The sequence below is a fragment of the Phoca vitulina genome, unplaced genomic scaffold (genome assembly GCF_004348235.1).
Source record: "Phoca vitulina isolate PV1807 unplaced genomic scaffold, GSC_HSeal_1.0 scaffold19, whole genome shotgun sequence".
In the NCBI taxonomy this organism is placed as follows: Eukaryota; Metazoa; Chordata; class Mammalia; order Carnivora; family Phocidae; genus Phoca; species Phoca vitulina.
In genome coordinates, this window is record NW_022589722.1 from 18,220,834 (window position 1) to 18,243,511 (window position 22,678).

Below are 22,678 nucleotides of genomic sequence, written 5' to 3' on the forward strand. Positions count from 1 at the left end.
GTGTGATGTAGACCATCCTGGGGCTACGTTCGGAGTGTTTGAGAAATCCAAGCACAACCAAGGGAAAGACAGAAGTCTGCAAGCCAAATATGCCACTCTCAGCAGGACAAATAAGGGCAAAGCAATAGCAATCACTCTAAGCTGTTCTGTCCCATTTTAGGCAAGTTTTTAAAATGCTAATCAACTTGAATGGCCCATTTTGAAGTAATTTCACGACATAATTGTCCAGGAAATGCAATAAAAGTTTCACAGACAATAAATACCTGTCATCTTCAACTTGTAAAGTTCCTTGTTGCCTAGTGGTTTTGTATTCTAGGGAGTTTAATTCTTTTTCTCCACTTTTAAGCTTTTGATTCTCTTCTGTTTTTGTATTTTTTGAGAGAAAGGTTATCATGAGTACAATGGAGCTTTGCTCTCACTTTTTTGGATATTCATGTTCTGGGAACTTCTGTTTTTGGTTCCCAAGAACCCATCAACTTCCTGACCAGGGTCTTCCTCTACCTGCGTTAGGACTAGGTTGTCTGCAACGTAGCAAACAGCTGGAGAGGCTGAGTGATATTAAGCATGCAGGTCTCTGGTTTGAATACTGCTCCTGTGTGACTTTGGACAGCTTACCTAACCTCTCTGTGTCTTAGTTGCCTCATTGTAAAATGGGAGTGATGAGAGTACCTACCTCATAAAGTTGCTGAGAGGATTAAATGAGTACCTACTGTTACAAAAAACATTTTAAATACATTTAAATACATTTTAAAGACCTTATTGGCTTTATTCAGTGGTTCATGAATTGGGCAGCATCCAATCTAGCAGGTAGAAAGGAGCTCTCTGAAGAGCTGTACAAGGCAAGAAATGTTATAGGCAGAAGGGAGCCGGAACAAGGAAGTTGTACGAGACAATAAAGCAGATTGATTATTGCAAGGTTACCTTCCTTATAGAGGATGGCAGAGGTCTTATCAGGCAGATCACCAAGCTAATGCTGGTCAGGTGATTCCTGATTGACTGGTTTAAGGTTCCATTTCCTGGAGAGCTGAAGCTATAATTACGTTTCAGTTTGGCAACGTAGGGCTTAGCATACGTGGCTCCATTTTGTGTCATGTCTATAACACCAGCACGTAGTGAGTACTTAAAGAAATGTTAGCTATGGGGCGTCTGGGTGGCTCAGTCAGTTAAGTGTCCAACTTATGATTTCGGCTCAGGTCATGATCTCATGGGTCATGGGATCAGCCCTGCGATGGTCTCCATGCTCAGCAGGGAAATCTGCTTGAGATTCTCTCTCTCCCTCTCCCTCTGGCCCTCCCCCAGACTCTCTCTCTCTTTCTCCCTCTCTCTCTCTAAAATAAATAGATAAATCTTTTTAAAAAAGAAATGTTAGCTATTATCATTTTTGTGTTCTAAAATCCCAACAAGATATTAATGTTTCTTGAAGGTGCTTCTTTAACATTTTCTTTATTATAGGTCTATTGCAGTGGAAGATCCAGTTATTGAAGTCAAAAGATCTCAGTTTGAAGCTCAGCATTGCCACTTTGTAAATGTGTGACATTGGCCAAAACATAGCCCTCCAGGTCTCTGTTTTCTCAACAGGGGATGCACAGGGGATGGGGAACTGGCTAATTTTTCATTATTCAGTTAACAAATATTTGTTGAGTACTTAATATTCATCTCCAAAATCTGTGTGATTGCTTTAAGCCTTTTATATGTGCCTAGTATCATTCCAACTACTACTTTTTCAAGTGGAGTGTTTTGTTAGGTTGTTCCACACCATATTTCCTCACACAGAGGAGCAATGAATTTAATGTTCCCATGGTTTAGGGGTCTTTTTGGGAAACTGGTGGATGCTGAGGGGTCTCTCCACACACTGATGTACACACAGGCCAGAGTTTGGGTATAACCTCAGGGGCTGGCTGACAGTTGTGTGGCCCATTTGTGGGATCTCTGCACCCCTAAAAGCAAGTCATGGATTGGGGAGTTGTACCACCAAGATTCCCTCTAATTGGGAATTCCAGGAATCAGTTGGGAAAAGAACATAGTGGCATCTACCTGTTTGATGGTCAACTGGATAAAACACCAACACTGGTGGAAAGGTCTCTATCAACCACTTGGGGACTCCTGCTATAGGCAGAGAAATCAGGAAATGAAAATCTTTTTAAAATGTGAAATAGATCTTCTTACTCACCTGTTCAAACTCTGATGTTTCCTCATCACATGCACTGTAAAATTCAGTCTTTCCCATAGCCTGCAAGGTTCTACCTTATCTGGCCCCTGCCTCCCTACACCCCTGTCCCCCACTCACTTCATTCCAACAATGTGGCCTTATTGTGTGGTTTCAAGCACATGAAGCTGGTGTCTGTCACTTCTGCTTGGAGTTTGCTTACTCCAGATCTTCTCGTGAGCCTCTTCTTGCTATTCAGGGCTCAGCCCAGGACCACTGCCCTCTGAATCTAAAGGAGCTCCCATTCTCTCTTTATTGATTATATTTATTCTACTCCTGGTATGTGTCACTGTCACAGTTTCCCTATTTCTTTACATACTGGAAGGGATCTTGTCCATCTTGTTCCCTGCTGTATTCTCAAGTTTGAGCAGAATACCTGGCCCATAGTTGGTGCTCAATAAAAAAGTTAGCAATTAAATAAATGAATGAATAAATGAACAAATACATAAGGATAGAGGTACAGAAACCTGTCTCCTCTCCATTCTAATTTCATGCCATTAACAGAAGAGGTGGTTTTGGGAATGAGGGATTTATACTGAGAAACCCTGAGAATGGTCTCAACATCAAAGTGATGCGGTGTAGTAGTGAGGTCCACAGAATCAGGAGTCAGACTTGCCAAGTTCAATTCCCACCTCTGCTACTGTGTGATTTCTGGTAAGTTCTCTAGACTCTCTACAAAATGGGCATGATGGTAAGATTACCTGTTGCTGTGAGTGAGATAATGCAGACAACGCTGTTAGGATAGTGACTGACCCATAATAAGTTATTATTACTGAGCAGATGTTTGGTAAACTTCAAGCCTCTGTTTCCATGCCCACCTCCTGCTCCCACCTCACAGTCTACTTCCCAAAAAGCCAGGCATTGCCTAGGAAGACTGGAGCCTGCTCCAGTTCTCAAACTCTCCCTATGACACTCCCTGTGCTAAAGAAATTTCTAGGTGTCTTGGGTTTAACTTTCATTCCATCCCTTTTTCACTTACAAAAGAAAACACTGTGGAAGACAAGTGAAAGTGTAGTTAGTAGAAGGATAGCTTGAATCTTTTCAAAATTAGAAACAAAAATGTAAATGATTAGAAAATCTTTTACAAAAATATAAATCATTGACAAAGACAAAAGAGATCGAGAGCCACTGGCTTCATGGCGTATTGAGCAAGGAAGGGATTGAAAATGAAATGAGAAGAAATCCCTGAGCAGTAACTCCTATGGTCCCAGGCTGTACTGGATGATATTATCTGCAAGTGTCATGAAAGCAGGCCCCAAAGAGGAATCTTTCCTGAATCCCACACAAAAAGTTACACTGTCCACCAAACATAATGGAATTGGATCCCTTCTCCTCCACGAGGAAATGCCGAAGATGTGTCCTCAAGTAAACAGAAAGAGAAGCCATTTGCTTAGTAATAAAAAGTAAATGGTTGTGGGGCTCAGTTGGAAGAGCACAGTAGACATCAAGAATAAATAGCCCATACACCCAAAGCCAGTGGAAGGAAGAAAATAATAAAGGTTGGTGCAGGGATTAAAAAAATAGAGAATAGAAAAAGGACAAGGAAAATCAACAAAACCAAGAGGGGGTTCTTCAAAAAGATCTACAAAATCGACAAATCTTTGGCTAGATTGACTAAGAAAGAAAAGAGAAGGCTCAAACAACCAAAATCAGATAAAGTAGACATTACTACAGATCTTACAGAAAAAGGATTATAAAAGAGTACTATGAACAATTGTACAGTAAAAAATTTGATAACCTAAATGAAATAGACAAATTCCTAGGAACATACAACTTACCAAGACCAACTCATGAAGAAATATAAAATCTGAAGATACTTGTAACTAGTAAAGAAATCGAATCAGTAAACAAAAACATCACCACGGGGGCATCTGGCTGGCTCAGTTGGTAGAGCATGTGACTCTTGATCTTGGGATTATGAGTTCAAGCCCCACATTGGGCGTAGAGATTACTTAAAACAAAAAACAAAAAACCTCACAACAAAGAAAAGCCCCAGGACAGAATGACTTCATTGGTGTAATCTACCAAACACCTCATGAGGGACAAGGGACTTGGGTACGTTGCTGTAATAATTTCCTAGTGTTTCTGGCCTGCTGCAAGCACATGCCAGTTAAGATGCCTTCAATAGTTCCAGAAAGAGCCTTCAGGTCCCTAAATGCCCTTGCTGGGAGCTCCATCAGCCTGACTACAGAGCTGGGTGACGGCGGTAGGCGGGACACTGGTTTGATGTGGTTTGGAGTGTTGGGGTTTGGAGAGTCAGAGATAATGGCCATGAGAGTTCTTGAGATGCCTTTGGTGCAAGAAGGTGGTTTTATTAAGGCACAGGGACAGGACCTGTGGGCCAAAAGAGGCTACTCCAGATTGTGAGGAGCAACTGATTATATACTATGGAGTTGGGGGTGGTAAAGACAAGGAGAAGTTTCCAAAAGGACTTTCATATGCTAAAGGAGACTCACAGGATTCTGGGGTCCTAGCTATTATCAAACTAAGGTGGTTTTTCCCTCTAGCAAAGCATTAACATTAAGACAGCTGGGAATTTCCTGGAGAAATGTTATACTCTGCCTTCCTCAAGTATTTGTCAATGGGCTGTGGGTTATAAGGAAATTTAATTTTATCTTCATTTCCTTCTGCCTTTGTTCCCCACTTCAGTAGCAGCTGCTCTATTAACCATTGCAATCCATGCCGTCAAAGCAGGCTAATTTGGTTTATCTCCCAGCCCTAGCATTATTAACTGTAAGATCTGTGCAAAATTTTCACTTTTCTTAAGCCTTGGTATTTAATCCTAAAAATTAACACCATCCTTATGAGGTCGCTGGAAGCATTAAGAAAATGCACGTCAAGTAAACCCTGGCACATAGCAAGATTTTATATATCTACGAAGTTCTGGGGGTAGCAAGACTGGGCAGACCGCCCTCTTATTGAAGTGTAGCTTTAACAAGGCTTATTTGGTCAGGGGGTGCCACATACTACCAACCACGCTGGGCTAGGAAAGACCCATTTGTATGTCAGATCATCCCCCCATTATTTTTTTAAGATTTATTTATTTGAGAGAGAGAGGGAGAGAGCACACATGCGCGAGAGTGTGCGTGTGGGCAGGTGGAGAGGGAGAGAGAATCCCGAGAGACTCCCTGCTGAGTGCAGGGCCTGTCGTGGGGCCTGATCTCAGGACCCCGAAATCATGACCCGAGCAGCAGTCAAGAGCCAGTCACTCAACCAACTGAGCCACCCAGGTGCCTCTCCATTTTTTTTTTTTAAGATTTATTTATTTATTTGAGAGAGAGAGAGAGAGAGAGAGAGAGAGAGAGAGAGTTGGGGGAGGGGCAGAGGGAGAGGAAGAGAGACAATCTCCAGCAGACTCCCCGCTGACCGTGGAACCTGATGCGGGGTTCCATCTCATGACCCGTAAGATCATGACCTGAGCTGAAATCAAGAGTCAAACGCTTAACCGACTAGGCCACCCAGGTGCCCCAGGTCGTCGCCCCATTATTGAACCCGTACAATACAAACAGGATCTAGATTGTTATTCCCAGGGCTTTCAGCAACTTTTGAAAAAGTACCACGAGAGAACTTTTGTGGCCTGGCAGATGGCTTCATGGCTCTCTCTGCCCTCAGTCTGTGGTTAAGTCCCAGAAGCAAGTCCCAGTTCAAGCCTTTCAGCCACTGGGCGTGTGACCCTCCTCCCCTAAGCAGAAGACATAAGGAAACTGGAGGGGTGTTGCAGGTTTCCAAGGGAACCGTTTCTCTCAGGATACGTGAAAGACCCCCGTGTTCTCTTCTCAATTTTTGGTCATGGGTCATTCTGCTCCTGAACAATGAAATCTGCCCAGACAATAGTTCTTTTATGGAAAGAATAACGCTGTCAAAGAGAAAATCTTCATTGTTTGCAAAACCTCTGAGAGGAACCAGATATAAATTGTTGATTTGCCTGTGTGCTTATTTTTCAGATGGAAAAAGAAATATCTTTTTAAAAATTGCCCATCATACAAAAGATAATGACATTTTACGGGTTTATCTTGATTTTTTTTTTTTAATATATTATTGACATGTTGAGAAAAGTCCTGTTGCATTTAAAATATTTTTATATTAAAAAAAGGGAGTCCCTGCATTTGGATGGCTCAAGACTACCAGGATGAGAATTTGATTTGCATTTAAAGCCAGTCAATGCCTCAACTGACAAAACCCACTTTGCAAGAGCACAAGCTAGAAGAAACAAACTATTCAATAAAAATAGAAAATTATTGAGTTTTTAAAAGAATGTCACTTTCTAGCAATTGTTGTCAAGAAAGGCTTTGCGGTACCTCAAGCAGACTCCTGGCTGAGCGTGGAGCCCAATGCGGGGCTCGATCTCACGACCCTGAGATCATGACCTGAGCCAAAATCAAGAGTTGGTCACTTAACTAGCAGAGCCACACAGGCTCCCCTCTTTTGGATGTTTTCAGGCAATGGGCCAAGATTTGCTTTCTGGTTTGAGGTAAGAGCAGCTTGAGCCACAACAAGCAAATGTCCCCAGTTCACTTTCCACAGGGTCTTCCTAGCCTGAAATCACGTTTGCCTGACTGCAGCAAAGAACATCTTGGAAAGTTACTAGCTCAATGGGTCTCCTTTCAGCATTCTTCAGTATTATCGTTTTATTCATAGACTGATTCTTTCAAGCCTTGTAAAAGAGTTGTTGATTTTGTTTTGTTTTGTTTACATGCTAATTTCTCCTTACTTAGGCTTCATGTACTGTGTCTCATGATAAATTTTAACTTTTCTTAATTTCAGCCTTTTTACTTAGTCACCTGATTACTTGAACTATCTATTACATATGATACTCAAGGTTTCACACTCTTTTCTGTTCAGAGAAATGACTAGAAAACCCAAAGTATAATGCTTTTCACTTACAAAGTTATTTAAATCCCAAGTTGGGACTGAGATTTCTTATTGCTTTTCTGTTTGGCAGAGCTTTGATTTTTTTAAACCCCTACCCATTTGGTTCCAGAGTTCATGCATTTTCTTTTATATCACACACCTCCCTAGTTGAGTGCAAAACTGAAAAAAAAAGAAAAGAAGATAAAAGAAAAGAAAGGAAGGAAGGAAGGAAGGGAGGAAGAAAAAGGAAAAAAAAGATCTTTATCTTTTTTAATAAGCATGTGATTAGTAACGTTGATACATCGGGACCAAGAAATAGGAAATTCATAACAAACAGCCAACAGTAATCACCTCTAAAGTGCTTGAAATTGGTTAGGAAGTATTTTCATAATCTTAAATTTTTAAAATATTTCCTTTACCTTTACTAGTCATTTTTTAGTTCACCAGCACGGATATTTAAGACTAAAAAGCAAACATTCCTTATTTCATTGTATTTGCTCTTATATTTACTTTCATTACCATCATTGAAACATCTTGTTCCTACAACTTTTCCCACAAATAGCTAGAATTTAAGCAAAATCAGTCATAAATAGGCCTCTGTGGGCTGATCCGGGAGCCCTATCCCTTAGAAATTGTTTTTATGAGAAAACATGTTCTAATGCTAAAAAGCCAAACCAAAACAAACCAAAACAAAAAAACAAATTAGAACATAATCCTTTTCTACATTGGACGTGGCTGATTTGTACCAGGTTAAGAGAATGGATTGGAAGTAAGATGGACGGAATTCAAATCCTGATTCTGGTTCCAGCTAGCTATGCCATTTTAAGCAAGTTTCTTAACAACTCTGAACCTCTATTTCCTCTTTTCTTTCTTTTTTTTTTTTTTTCTGGATGACAGCTCAGCCTTATCTTTTATTTGTTTGTTTGTTTATTTATTTATTTATTTATTTATTTATTTTATTATGTTATGTTAGTCTAACGTGGGGGAAATACAAGTTACCCACTGTAGAGGGCTGCTAGGAAGTATGAATGATATAATGTAGGTAAAGCACATAGTAAAAGCTCAACAAATCCTAGCTATTATGATCATGTTCCTAAGGTCACCTTTAGACCCTGGACTACACAAGGTGGAACTAGAAAGATCAGGGCTCAGGCCAAAAGTCCTTTCTAGCCCGATACCCAGTTTATAACAGAGAGATTGTACTAGTAAGGATTCCTTGTATGACCCTGGAAAATTTTGTAATCTTTTATGTCTCTGTTTTTTCTTTTTTAGGATAGGTGTAGTTATAATAAAACCTGCCTCTCTTTTTTTTTTCCTCCAGCTTTATTGAGCTATAATTGACATGTAACATTGTATAAGTTTGAGACATACGTTGTAATGATTTGATATACGGATATATTGAGAAATGATTATCACAATAAGGTTAGTCAACACCTCCATCACCTCACATAATTACCACTTTTAAAGGGTAATAACATTTAAGATCTACTCTCTTAGTAACTTTCAAGTATAAAATACAGTGTTGTTAATATAGTCACCATGCTGCACATTAGATCCCCAGAACTTATTCGTCTTATAATTGAAAGTTTGTAGCCTTTCACCAACCTCTTCCTATTTGCCCCACCCCAGCCCCTGGCAACCACCATACTGCTATTTCTACAAGTTCAAAAACCTGCCTCGCTTTAACTCACAGGACTACTGAGAAAATAAAGTGGGAATCTTTGCTCAAGGTCTTTGAACAAAACAATGCCACATGTAAGGTGTCATGAACCTCAGACTTGTGCACCTTTACATATATACTCATTCTTCTTCAGCGAGTAAGAGGGCAAGAGGACAAATGAGAGAGGGTGCTGCAGCATTGGCTGTGGATTTGCACTGGAATGATTGGGTTCCTCACATTTCCATGCTTACTCACAAGCGTCAGTTGCATGGAGAAACTTTAGATACAAATTGATTCAAGATCTGATCCCAGCTCTGCCACTTTCTAGCTATGTGAGCTTGAGCATGTCACTTAATTGCTCGTGGACAAGAGCAGTATTTCCCTCAGATGGCCACGGTGAGGATGAAATGAGATATTGTACACAGCACACTTAGCATAGGCTCAGTGCTCAAAACATTAGAGATGATGATGATGGTGGTGATGATGATGATGGTGGCATGGTGATAATGACAGTGATGATGGTGCTGGTGCTGGTGGTGATGGTGGCAATGATAATGATGGTAATGTTGATGATGGTGATGATGATGGGGATGATGATGATAGTGATGATGATGATGGTGATGGTGGCATGATGATGGTGATGATGATAGTGATGATGATGATGGTATTAATGGTGATGATGGTGATGATAATGGTAATGGTGATGATGGTGATGGTGGTGACGGTGATGGTGATGATAGTGATGACGGCAGTGATGATGATGATGGTGTTAATGGTGATGGTGGTGATGATGACGACGACGATGATGTTGATGATGGTGGTGATGGTGATGATGGTGGTGATTTTGCTAATTTACTGCTTAGAATTGTCTGCCCTTAAATACCACAGCTGTTCATTTTGTTTTTTGAGTTGCTGCTGCTACTGTAAGCACAGGGGCTTAAAATATGACCTGAGCTCTCCAAAGATATTCCCTTCTCTATTTTCTAATAGTCTTATTGAAACTGTTGCTCAGTGAAATTACAGTGTTGGTTCCATATCTATCTTCTGTTTTATAAGCCACATAATTGTTAAAACAGAGAGAAAGGGAAAGAGAGATGATGTCAGACAATATCTTTCTACATTTTCTTTTTTCATTTAATGTAATGAGTTTTCTGCTTTTCCTCATTTCAAAGAAATGATGATGCTGGCAGAGTGTGCAGATTGTCATTTTAATGGATCCTCATCGCATATGACAAGATTTGACAAAGTTTTCAAAAACCGTTAGGTTTGTCAAAATTCCATCCTGTACTTTGTCAAGACCTACCATCACATACTACAAATCTAAGGACTTGTCAGATAAAAGCATTGTCACAGCAGGACTTGTCAGTCAGTCTCCTCAGGCCCCTGGGCCACCTTCAACCTGAATAGCTACAATTTTATATCCTGGAATTGCAGGTAAGATTTCATTTGCAAAGAAGTTCCACAGCTAAGATGTTTGCACCTTTATACATGCATGTCTTCCCTTAGGCTTACACAAGATATATATTTACAAACAGGAAAAAAGTGCTAATTAGCCAGTTGTAGTGGCTCAGAAATGTAATGGAGGAATGATGAGAAGCATAAGGAAAAAAGTGAGGTAAATAAAGACAGAGAGACAGACAAGGCACAGATGTTTAAAACTGCAAGGGAGTACAGTTTTAAACATCTTTTTATTGATGTAAGTTTAACATATCCATGAGATCTGAGTTCAACCACCACCTAGCTCCTTGATGATAGGAACTGGGTTCTGAACATCATTAGAAGCTGATCTGGCAGAATTCAGGTATGGCTGAGTCCAGAAGCTCAAAGACCAATTATTTACTGGTCTCTTTCTTTTCATCTCTAGGTTCTGCTTTCCTTTGGCTTCATGTTCAGGCAGGATTTTCCCAACAGCAGTGGTGTCTGCTGCTTCCATGGTCCTTAGCTAGTGATCCTAGGGGTAGAGGATTAAGGGGTGGAAAAATACTCTTCTGATATAACTAGGAACAATTCTAGGCTTGACTCTCATTAGCAATACTCGAGTCATGTGCCCATCTCTCAGCCAGTCACTGTGGTTAGCAGGACAAAGTACTCTCATTAGACATTTCTGGGTCACATGCTCACTCTTGGAGGGTGAAAAAGTGAATCCTGTTTGATGTACGTGAACTTGAGCGTGAAGAAAGGGTATTATCCCAAAGGAAAATCAAGATGCTATTCTCAAGGGGGAAAACAATTGATATATGTTATACCCCTGAGGCTACCCACTCCTTTCTCCTCTGGTTCACTCCAAAAATTCTCAAAAGAGAATATTGTAAAGAAGCCGTCAAAAGCACCAGCTTTGGAGTAAGACATTCTGTGTTGAAATTCTGTTACCACCACTTACTGACTTGGTGAGTCCTTGGACAAATGACTGAACCTCTTTGTGCTTCAATGTCCTCTTTGAAAGATAATAATAGCATTTATTTCATTGGTTGCTGAGAAGATTAAATGAGATAAGCCAAAGCAACACTTGGATGTTTGGGCCTAGTAAGAATATAATCAGTGTTATATTTCATAGAAGCTCTGTTAACTATCATGTATTTAAACCATCCATCTGATTAAACTCCATTCTTCACGCTCTCTTAAAACATACAGATAGACACCCACAACACGTATATGGTATGCTGAATATCTGGACACTTCTGTTCTCACCTTCTGAGTTGCAATTGGTCCAAGACCTGTTTATTCCAGTTGTGCTTGTTATAATTACTTATTCATTAGTACTAAACCAACATCATATAAGTGTGAAAAGAGAGTTGTTTCTGTGAAACCTCTTTGGGATGCTTTGTGGATATTTTGGAAAGACTTGGTTAAAAGGGAATTGCTAAAAAGAATTGCTACAAAATACAATATGAGCACTGCTAATGTAAAAGATTGGGGAAAATAGTAAAGCTCTAGAAGGACTCTGCCTGCAAAATGCTTTTATGAGTGTGTTTTACTCAAGAAACATGATACAGGACTCTAATCACAGACCTATACTCACGTAAAAGTCTGGCTAGAGTGCATCAATTGATTGGTGACTGTATATACAATTATATGTTTTAAATTTTAAATTCAAATTATGCCTAAAGTATTCATGAATTTTTTATGAATCCATGCTCTATCTAGTTTTTAAAAATTAACTGCACAATAACCAGTCTCAATTGCTTTAATAGATAAGAAATGGCATCTGCTGATTATTATAAACTTCCTACGCTTCCTATACTTATGTTATCTATACTCATTATCATTACTTTTTAATATCCCATTTACCTCTCAGCCATTTACAATCTGGCATCTATACCCGTCACTCCCCTGAAACTTGTATCTAAGAAATTGCCAACCTCAATTCTCTATTTGCTCTTTAAACATTGAGGCTTCTCAGAACTCTGCCTCCTCTGAAACATTCAGACTGCAGGGGACTACTTCCAAATGTCTCACAGAGCTGAAAGGACTAGAAGTCTAGGGGTCCACTTTTCAGTAATACTAGTGCATCCACTGACGACCCACCTGGTACAGTCACTGGGTCCTTGTCCTGTTCTGCAGGATGCCCTTGTTGGCTCAAGTACCCCCACAGCCCTCTTTCGTGGCCTCCAATATTCCCAGTCCAGGACTTACACTCACGTACTCTGTCATTGCTCCTGCAACATCTGAGCTGTGCTATGGGGGTCTGAAGCAGAGGGACTGCCTCGGCCACATGCCAGGATGAGCCCCCAAGCCCCTGCTCTTGAGCCTGTGTTTTCCCTTCCCTCTGGAGAATTCCTCCAAGCTGCCTTGCTGCTTTGCTCTGTCAGTTGGAATCGATTAGAACAATCTCAGTGTCCTGGAGAGGTTTGTAGGAAAAATTGTCACAGACTTTTTTTTAAAAGATTTTATTTATTTATTTGCCAGAGAGAGAGAGAGCAAGCACAAACAGGGGGAGCTGCAGGCAGAGAGAGAAGCAGGCTCCTTGCTGAGCAAAGAGCCCGTTGTGGGACTCGATCCCAGGACCTGAGCCAAAGGCAGATGCTTAACTGACTGAGCCACCCAAACGTCCCGGTGTCAGACTTTAAAATGAAGCAAAAGATTACTGAGTGTCTTTAATGAAAAACAAAGTGTTATCTAGCTCGTTTTTTTTTTTTTTTTTCCAGGATTATCAGATTCTAGGGGAGCTCTGTGCCTTTCATTGTTTTGAGGGATTTTATAATGCTGTAACTTGTCAACAACTGATAGCAATGTATGCAAATTCTCTCTGTTGTAAGGACGATTGTTCCCCTCCCTTAACCAGGAGAAGCCAATGTTGCATTTATTTCTAAATTCACTTAAGCACTCATGACTGATCTATGCAAGCGTGGTACTTTGGTGTGGTTTTTTTTTTTTTAAGCTTTTATTTATTTACTTGAGAGAGAGAGAGAGAGAGCACGAGCAGGGGGAGCTGTAGAGGGAGAGGGAGAAGCAAGCTCGCCACTGAGCAGGGAGCCCGACGTGGGGCTTGATCCCAGGACCCCGGGATCACGACCTGAGCCGAAGGCAGCTTAACTGGCTGAGCCACCCAGGCGCCCTGCAAGTGTGGTACTTTGAATATTCTTTGGAACAGATTGCAACCTCTTCTGGCTCCCTCATTAATTAATGAGTTAAATAAAATTTTTGACAAATGTCCCTTTTACATTTAAACGAGAGTCATGATTATACCTTCTTCTAAAAAGTATTCTTTAACAGCTTTTAATATTTTTGGTGCTCCAACAAACAGCCTTTGTCAGATCACAGTCCTGTTATGACCTCCCCCAGGACAATAGGTACCAACCTTCGTCCCATTTACAGCATGAAGAGAAGCCACCTACATAATTCTTCCCAGAACAGAGAAACTCTGCACCAAGATGATTTGCTGTTTCCATTTTTAAAAGGATCTGGCAATTCTTAAAGGGCAGCTTCTCTCCCTCAAGTTCCTTCTAACCAGGCACCTCCATGTAGAAGTTCACAGACTCATTTTTCACATTCTGCGTGAACCTGTTTGGTTGTATCCTCATATCACCCAACCCTACCGCCTACTTTCTGGCTCTTTTAGACTGAAGACATGTCTTTTTCATCTTTATAGTCTTCACAGTGCCTAAAATTGTGCCGTGCATATAGTAGGTGCTCAGAAAATGTTTGCTGAATTTACTTCATATTGTAGGGTGAAGAAAAACAAAATGGCAGCCGGTGAGAGAGCAAGGGTCTGGAATTTTATAATTAAAACGAACCATAACCATCTTCTAGTGATGAGAGGAAAAATAAAGTGGGAGTGGTAGCAGTAGATCACCAGTCCATTCTGATGTCCCTTTATAATGCCAAGGTCACTGGCTTCCTCGCTGTTCCAAGGGACCAACATGTCCCCACACTCCTGTGGGGCCTTATTGTACTTAGATCAAGAATGGGCCTTTACATAAACAAGGCTAAAACTTTGTATCATTTCAAACCTGGGACATACTAAACTAACAAAAGCCAAGTGATTATGAGCCAAATAATAACCTGGCAGTTGCTGTGTAGGAATCTTAGATAAAGAGAAAAGTATTCTGTAATACCTTGAGATTCCTTTTTAGCTAGCACTCAGCGATCCCAGAAGAGATTAAAAATACCACCAAAACTTCTTTTCATGAAACTAACCCACAATGTCATCAGTTTAATGGAGAGCACGTGGCTTTGGTCATTCTTCTGAAACGTATTATTACAGAAAAATCTAAAGTGCTGCACATGGGCATAGGAATGAGATGTTTGTTTTTTTATATAATTGTAAATGAAATAATATAGAAAAAGTGAATTAGTTCCATTCATTTGGGGAGTGTCGAATTTAAAATCACAGACTTTCAGAACCACACAGCTAGGAATATCTTAGATTTTCCACCTTAACACGAAGGAAAAATACAATGTTTATATTTTGTGAGCATGTTCCAACCTCCACAGACGAGAAGAATTTAACTCCCCAAATAATAACCATCATTGAGCACTGTCAATGTCCTTCATCCTGAGGAACTGGTTCAGACCTCAGGAACACACCTACGGTTGAACAGGCTGGGTTTATTGCTCATTGCAGCTACGGAGAACACACACCATGGGGAACCATGCAGCATCTCAGTAAGAGGGTGTTAGAAAAAACTTACAGAATCTGGGCATTCGTTGGGTAATTTGGGGAAGGTTCTAATGAAGCAAGGGTCCATCTAGACTGGGTGCCGTCAGAAAGCAAGGGCAATCTCAAGACTGGGCATCTCAATAAATCTTACCTCTAGGGAGGACAGACCTGAGTCAGGAAAGGCTGTAATGGTAAAGTAGTGGTCATTCACTTCTGCAGAGAGAGGGGGATGTCTGGAATTTTGTGGGCTGCACAAAAAGCCTTGTTTTGTCTCACTTTATCATGGTCTCAGAGTTACCTTGTCTGTCAGTGTTGCTGTGAGTTTGTGAGTGTTCAATAGGAGAAGCACTGGCCGAGGGCATCAGATCAGTGCCTGGATGCTAAAGCCTGCTTTCTCAGCCCTAACTATGTGCTCAGGGCTTCCCACAAATTATTTCATTTAATTCCTTTAATTCTATAAGGCAGATTTTCTGAGTCCCATTTCACAAGCGCGAAAAGCGGGATGTGAAGAAATTAGTGTTAGCGGCAAGTAAATGGTGGGCAGAGCCGGGACTGCTGGAGCCTGACTCCAAAGCCCACACGCGATGAGCGTACCATATGTGTGATGCTTGGGTGCCTGAGAAATGGGGAAGGACAGAGGGCGTGTGTGTGTGTGGGAAAAGCAAGCTGGACCACAGAACCTTGGCGTCTGACTTTTGGTTTTCCTGCCTTTCCTGTCTCTGGGATCTTCAACATCCCTTAGATAAGTCATCTACCATCCCTGTCCTCCCAGATCCAGACCCCCAGCAATTATGCTCCAATAATATTTCTCTCCAATCCATTTGGCCACCTCTACTTGCCCCCTTTCCTGTCCACTGCCATTTCTTCCAATGTGCCATCTCTAGAAATTAAAGTTCTGAAATTTCCCTCTTACCAAAGCATCGTATCGGTCTACCTCTTCCTTATGCTCCTTTTATCTTTCCCTCTTTATTCCTCCTTATCCTTCAAGCCTGTCTCCGCCCCCCCCACCCGAGGCTTCATTCTTATTTTCTTCCCTTTCTACCTTGGGCCGTATGACTCATTAATTAATTCACCAGGTCCCTAAATCCACTCACCTCCTTGGCCTCCTGGTGGCTCTCAGCCCTGACTCAGTGATGGTTTTCAACTTTTACTCTGCATTGGACATGGTGCTCAGCTCTTTCCAGTGATTAACCCATTTAACCATCACAACAATTCTATGAGCTAAGGACTATAAGGACTATTATAGTCCTTAGCTCATTTTACAAGCAAGGAGCTGAGGTTCAGAGTAGTTAAATAACTTGCCTGAGGTCAAGCTGCCAGTAGGTGGCAGAGTGAGGATCTGAACCCAGGCGGTCTTGCTCCAGGACCTGGTGATTACCATGCTTGCGTCTCCTTAACTACCGCCCTCTTCTGACAGTCTTGTCTTTGCTCCACTGCTGTCTCTGATTATTAATAGTTTCATAAACCTGCTGGGTTCAGCGCCTGCAAGAAGCCTTCACTGACAAAGCCAAGTTCATCGACACCTATGCCTTCCACCCCAAATTTCTCTGCATGCTTATCTGATCTCTTCTCTTACCAGAGAAATACAACTATTACTTGTAATAGAATAATTTGATTTTCTGTGTATCTCCCCACACTGCAAGCTAACCACCGCCAAAAAAACACGAATGCCAAAGGTACACTTGACCTGGATTTCCAACCTATAGACGCGGATTCTGAGTCAATGCTGGCCAAGCATATAAAATGCCCCCATTTGCATGACAAGCAGGAATTGGAATTTCTGTTGCTCCCCAGGATGGGTTTTTATTGAACCTGGTACCACAGGAGCGACTGACTCCAGCCTTCCTTTTTCACTCACGGTGTGTCTGGTCTAACAGGCAGAGCTAACTCATGACTCCTGTGACTGGAACTCCTGCCAAGCTTTTCCCGGGGAGCTGAACCATCTTCTCTTTCCCGTCCACCGGCTGGAATTTCCCTTCATCCCTGGTAAAATTCCTCCTAGAAACAAAATAATGCCACCACCTTGAGATGCATCTCTTCGCCACCTAAAAACCACTGTGGCCACCCACGCCCCACCTACGGGTGTGGGCCACTCTGATCGGTGAATCAACTTTTTGTGTTGTAAACACCTGCTGATATACTTGAGAATCCACTGAAGGTTTAAAAGACCTGTTTATAAATGTACATATCATTTAAGTAAGTATCTTGAAGTTTTGCAATAAATTTTAGGGGTTTTCAGACTTCCCTGAAGTTTTTTTGTTTTGTTTTGTTTTGCTGAACTACTCATTTTTGTACATAGTACTGTGTCTCAGAAGTGGCACATGGTAAATATTTGTGGAATTAATTACACGGACTAAATCACAACTTAATCTTTAGTGCAGAAACAGATTTATTTTTTTCTTCTTTATCTTTTTTCCAAAAAATAACTTCAAGTGATTAATATTCAGAATTTGCTTCTTTAAATTTAAACAGATCCCCCCTTCTCACTTAATTCAAGGATTCAAAATTTTGTAAAAGAAATATTATTGGAACACAAAACGAAAAAAACAAAAGCCAAGTCCCTCAAAATCAATTAAACAGCATAAAACTGAACACATGTACAATTTGGATATTCCTTACCACAGTGGTTCTCAACCTTTCCCCCTAATTCAACATAGCCATTGGGAACAGAGGCTCACAAACACACGGAGTCCAATGGGGGTTGGCCATGGGCCACATGTCCTTGGAGGTCACAGCAGGATGGATGGGGAGAGCTATTGTTTAGAAAAAGCCCTTCAGGAGATTCTGATATGTCTACCTCTTTCTGTTACCATTTCTATCAGTGTTCTAAAATAACAAGGCCTACGCAATCATTAACTCAGTTTGGCTTATTGGCCACTGGGCCTGCTGTTCCCCTGTTTATCTGGTTAGGAGAACAGGCTTCCAGGCTGGGCTGCCTGGATTGGAATCTTGTCTCATCACTTAACCTCTCTGTGCTGCAGTTCCGTTAATTTTACTGCCTGTCAACAGCCATCTTTTCCTTCCTCCCTGCTAATGCAACATGGATCTGTTTAGATATTGTCAATATCTCTCCTGACCTCAGGTGGCCCTATCTATATCTTATTCTAGTCACAGGATATGAATAATAATTGGTCAAAATAGTCATAGAAATCTCTGCCCCTTCGGCCAGGAGTTGGTGTAAAGGTAGGGTTGTTATGGCTAGAGGGATGTCAGGGCAAATTGGCTGATGGGTGAGGTAGGGGGAGAATCCATCCGAAATATGAGACGAATCCTTGAAAGGAGAAACTCTTCCTCATTCTTCCTGCCTGTATGGCTGACATAATCCTGGAGGTGTAGCGACTCTCTTACGGCTTGAAAAGGAAAGTCAGCACGCCATCTTAGGAAGGAAACAGAAAGGGCTCAGTCATTTAGTTGTGTTGTGGAGCCCCTGTCTCATCTCTGAACTTTGGACTTCTTATTCAGAGAGAAAAATAAACAACGATAATTGTCTTTCTCTGATTGACTTATTTCACTTAGCATAATACCCTCCAGTTCCATCCATGTCAATGTAAATGGTAGGTATTCATCCTTTTTGATGGCTGAGTAGTATTCCACTGTATATATGAACCACATCTTCTTTATCCATTCATCTGCTGAAGGGCATCTCAGCTCCTTCCACAGTTTGGCTATTGTGGACATTGCTGCTATGAACATTGGGGTGCAAGTGCCCCTTTGTTTCACTACATCTGTATTTTTGGGGTAAATACCTAGTAGTACAATTGCTGGGTCGTAGGGTAGCTCTATTTTTAACCTCCTGAGGAAGCTCCATGCTGTTTTCCAGAGTGGCTGCACCAGCTTGCATTACCCTCTTACACAAATTTGTTTCTATATTAATTTCTCTGCCTTTAACATGACTTCACATACATGATCTCTTCATAATTTAAATCAAAAGATTTTCTGCCACTCCAGGTTTGAAGAGGCACCAAACTCACGCCCACAGGGAGCTGGTAGAGGAAACACCAGTCTGCACATGGTGTGATTATAGGCTCTGAGGTGCGGGCTCGTCGTCCGCACACAAACAGGGTGCTTAAGAAAATCATCTGCATCACCCTTGTGGAATTCTAGTTTACAGGAATGATCTGGAATCATTTTTATATTTCATATTTCCTTGACGGTTTAATGGGTCTCTTGGGAAAAATTAAAAGGAGATATTTAGAACTAAGGGCTGGACTTGGAAACATTTGCTTTCTTCTACAAATACTTTCTGACTTTCTCTTTTTTATAAATAACCCCCCTTGATCCAAAATAGACTATTTGCCCTTGGGAAAAAAATTGTCAGAAAAGTTTGATTCGCTGAGGCAAACATTTTATTTAGAAAAAAAAAATCATCTAGAAAATTGTTCCAACCAATTTCCATCCTCTCTAAAATGATAATAAATTTTCAGCAAAACCTCTCTTTTACCACTTGGTCACCTGCTTTCTTTGCATTGTTACATAGCTGTTTCACGCTTGTATAGCTTTTATTCCCCAGCTCCAGGGGAGAAGGTGGATTTTATTCTCTTTGAATATCCTTCTGTGCTTAGTACATCAGCCTGCAGATAGTGTATATGCAACAAGCATTTGCCAAGTGAATGAATAAATAGATGAATTAATGACTGCTAGGAGAGTGACAGTCTTGAGGTTACCTAGTCTTTAAGTAGGCATCTTGGATTTAGGCATCTTTACATCTTGAAACTATTAATGATAGGAAGAGGCAGGACAAACTTCTTGGACTAGGGGAGGCATGGTCTTCCAAGTTAAAAATGTGAAGTTGTGAAGAGTCTTTGGGAACAAGGGTGGAAAAAAAGAAAAAGAAGCTTTTTAGGGAAACGGGTGACTAGCAGCCATGGCACTTCAATGAGGGTGAGGGACTGCATTGGCCTGCTAACACGTGCATTTTAGTGGACTCTACAAGTAACAGGAAACTCCGTTGGGTAGCTTAAGCCCAGAAGTTGATTTGTCTCATGTGCAGGGGGAGTGAGCGCAGGACTGGGACAGTGGCTCAGAAACACCATTAGGGACCCAGCATTTCCCATCATCCTATTCTCCTTCCACATAAGCCTTTATAGTCATACCTCTCATCTCGGGGTTGCAATATGATTGCTGCATCTCCAGGCCTCACATCCAAATTCTAAGCCAAAAAAGGGAAGGGTAGGGCATGGGCAGTGAAGAAGGAAGAGGCAAAGGCATTTGTCTTTTTATTGAGGAAGGGACGGTGTCCCTGGGGACTTTTGCCTGTATCTCATTGGACAGAACTGTGTCATATGACCATCCCAGCTGCAAAGTAAACTGGTAACTCAGATATTTTCAGCTGCCCTGAATAAAATTGGGCTTCCTCTAGTGAGGACCAGGGTGGGGGTCAATGTCTGTGAAACAACTTCCATCTGTCAAAGCGTGATTAAGTGGTTAGAGCAACCTGGTTGGAGAAGTTGATAACTGGAACGTACCCAAATGACCAGCCGAGGCCTGAGGAGAGGTGTTAGTTCAGGGAGACATCCATGGCTGGGAGGCCCACTGAGCATTACTGATCAGCGCTCTGGGGCAAGGCTGTGGTCTAGCCTGGTCTGGCCCTGAAAATAACACTTGGAGATACTCAAAGCAAAGGACCTTGATTCTTTGCTTCCCGGGAAAGCCCATTAAGAATGTTCTTGCATTGGGCGCCTGGGTGGCTCAGTTGTTAAGCGTCTGCCTTAGGCTCAGGTCATGGTCCCAGGGTCCTGGGATCGCACCCGGCATCGGGCTCCCTGCTCAGCGGGAGGCCTGCTTCTCCCTCTCCCACTCCCCCTGCTTGTGTTCCCTCTCTTGCTATGTCTCTCTCTGTCAAATAAATGAATAAAATCTTAAAAAAAAACAAAACGAATGTTCTTGCATTAAATGACAGAGCAACTGGATGGCTAGGAAGCAACATGGAGAGTTTCCATAAAGGCCTGATCCCTGTGTTAATTTATAGTATCACAAAAATTCAGAGGTAGAAGAGACCTCAGAAATCATTGTAATGTAATCCTTTGTTCAACAGGGAGAAAATGAAAGCAGATTAAGGTGGTGTGACTTCCTCAAAATAACCCAGACAGCACCAGACCTCAACCTATAGAATCTAAGCACTTTGAACTCTTTGTTCAAAACTATCTTCACTGTACTGGGTCTCCTATGGGGAGCAGCAAAATCACTTGGGGCACTGGCTAAAATTCAGATTTCCGGGCCCAGTACCTAACTTTCTGAATCCGTATTTCCAGATTTGGCCCCTGGGAATCTGAATGCTGACCTGGCCTTGAGTGTTGCTCTGATGGAGGACCTGAGCTGAGAATCACGTGTGTCTTCCTGAATTCCGACCTGCAGGAATTTCTGTCCTGAGATTTGGTCTACATGCCTGTTGAGCTGCTTTCATCTATAAACGGCTAATGGCAGGGTGTTGGGCCAAGACAATGGCATGGAGGAGGATGAGAAAGAGTAAAAATGTGTCAGAGCTAGTATCCCAAAGTGATAATCTAAGCAGTAGGAGATTCTTTCTCTTTGGCTAGTGGCAGTGATATATTATTACCGAGGAATGCTGAAGAATGTTCCATTTGGGGCTGATGCAGCCTATTTCATTAAAACCTGAATCAGAATGGGTTCTTGCCTTCTGACCGGTGCCCTCATGGGTCGCATGCACGCTCCCAGGAAGGGCCTGCCCTTGTGGGCTCTACCTTACCACCATCTGATGACATGAAGGAGCAGATCTACAAACTGGCCAAGAAGGGCCTGACTCCCTCACAAACTGGTGTGATTCTGAGAGACTCACATGGTGTTGCACAAGTATGTTTTGTGACAGGCAATCAAATCTTGAGGATTCTTAAGACTTGCTCCCTCTCTTCCTGAGGATCTCTACCATTGGATTAAGAAAGTTGTTGCTGTTCAAAAGCATCTTGAGAGGAACAGAAAGGATGCTAAATCTGACTGATGCTGATCGAGAGCTGTATTAGCCATTGACTTGATATTATAAGACCAAAGAGTCCTCCCCTCCAACTGGAAATACAAGTCATCCACAGCCTCTGCCCTGGTTGCATAAATTTGTCTATGTCCTCAAGCAATAAAGTCATTAAGTCTAACTAGAAAAAAAAAGACCTATATTGAAGTGATTACAATTCTTAACCATAACACTCAATATGCTGGCCACTGACAATCAAACTTTTCCAGGAGGGAACCAGAGCAGTAAAAAGTTTAGCTTGACTTACAGATCTTTTTCCTGAAAGAAGTGAGATGAAGTATTCTGTGCATGGGACATATAAGATGGTGAGTAAGAATTTAGTTTCTCAGTCTGTCTTCCCTGTAAAAACAGTCGTAAGACTTTTTTCTTGCGGAGCTATAATGTTTCCACTCCAATTTCAATGTGAGTTGTTTATTCCCTCAACATTTATTCTCCATTATTACTTTCTGGGTAGCTAAATGCTAGCAGGTGTCAACATTGCTTGGCGGCCTGGTATTTACCGGATAACTGGAAGAACTTGCATCTTGAGGGAACGCCCAGTTCCTTTAATGAGAAATTAAACTAATGGACTTTTATCTCATTTGCCTGGTGCAATGGTCCCTGAAACTGTTGATGATCGGAATGCTCTGGAAAGCTTTTAATATATTTTCACTGTTGATAAATTAATTTCAAATTTAATAGTTGTTCATGCTATTGGTTAGTGTGATAATAATTCAAAAAAGTGTGCCGAAGGGTAAAAGCGGAAAGTAAATCCCCTCTTCCACTTGGCACTTCCTAGAATAACCCCACTGTTCACATATTTTGTGTATTGTCTTCCAAATCCCTTTGTACGTAGTACAATCATATGAATGTTTATATCTATTTTTCTCAAATGTGATC

The 22,678-nt window shown here is 41.4% G+C and overlaps 1 pseudogene; it reads left to right on the forward strand.

The window, feature by feature from the left end:
• Positions 1 to 21,469: 21,469 nt before the first annotated feature.
• On the forward strand, positions 21,470 to 21,880 carry LOC116640002 (annotated as a pseudogene).
• Positions 21,881 to 22,678: the final 798 nt, after the last annotated feature.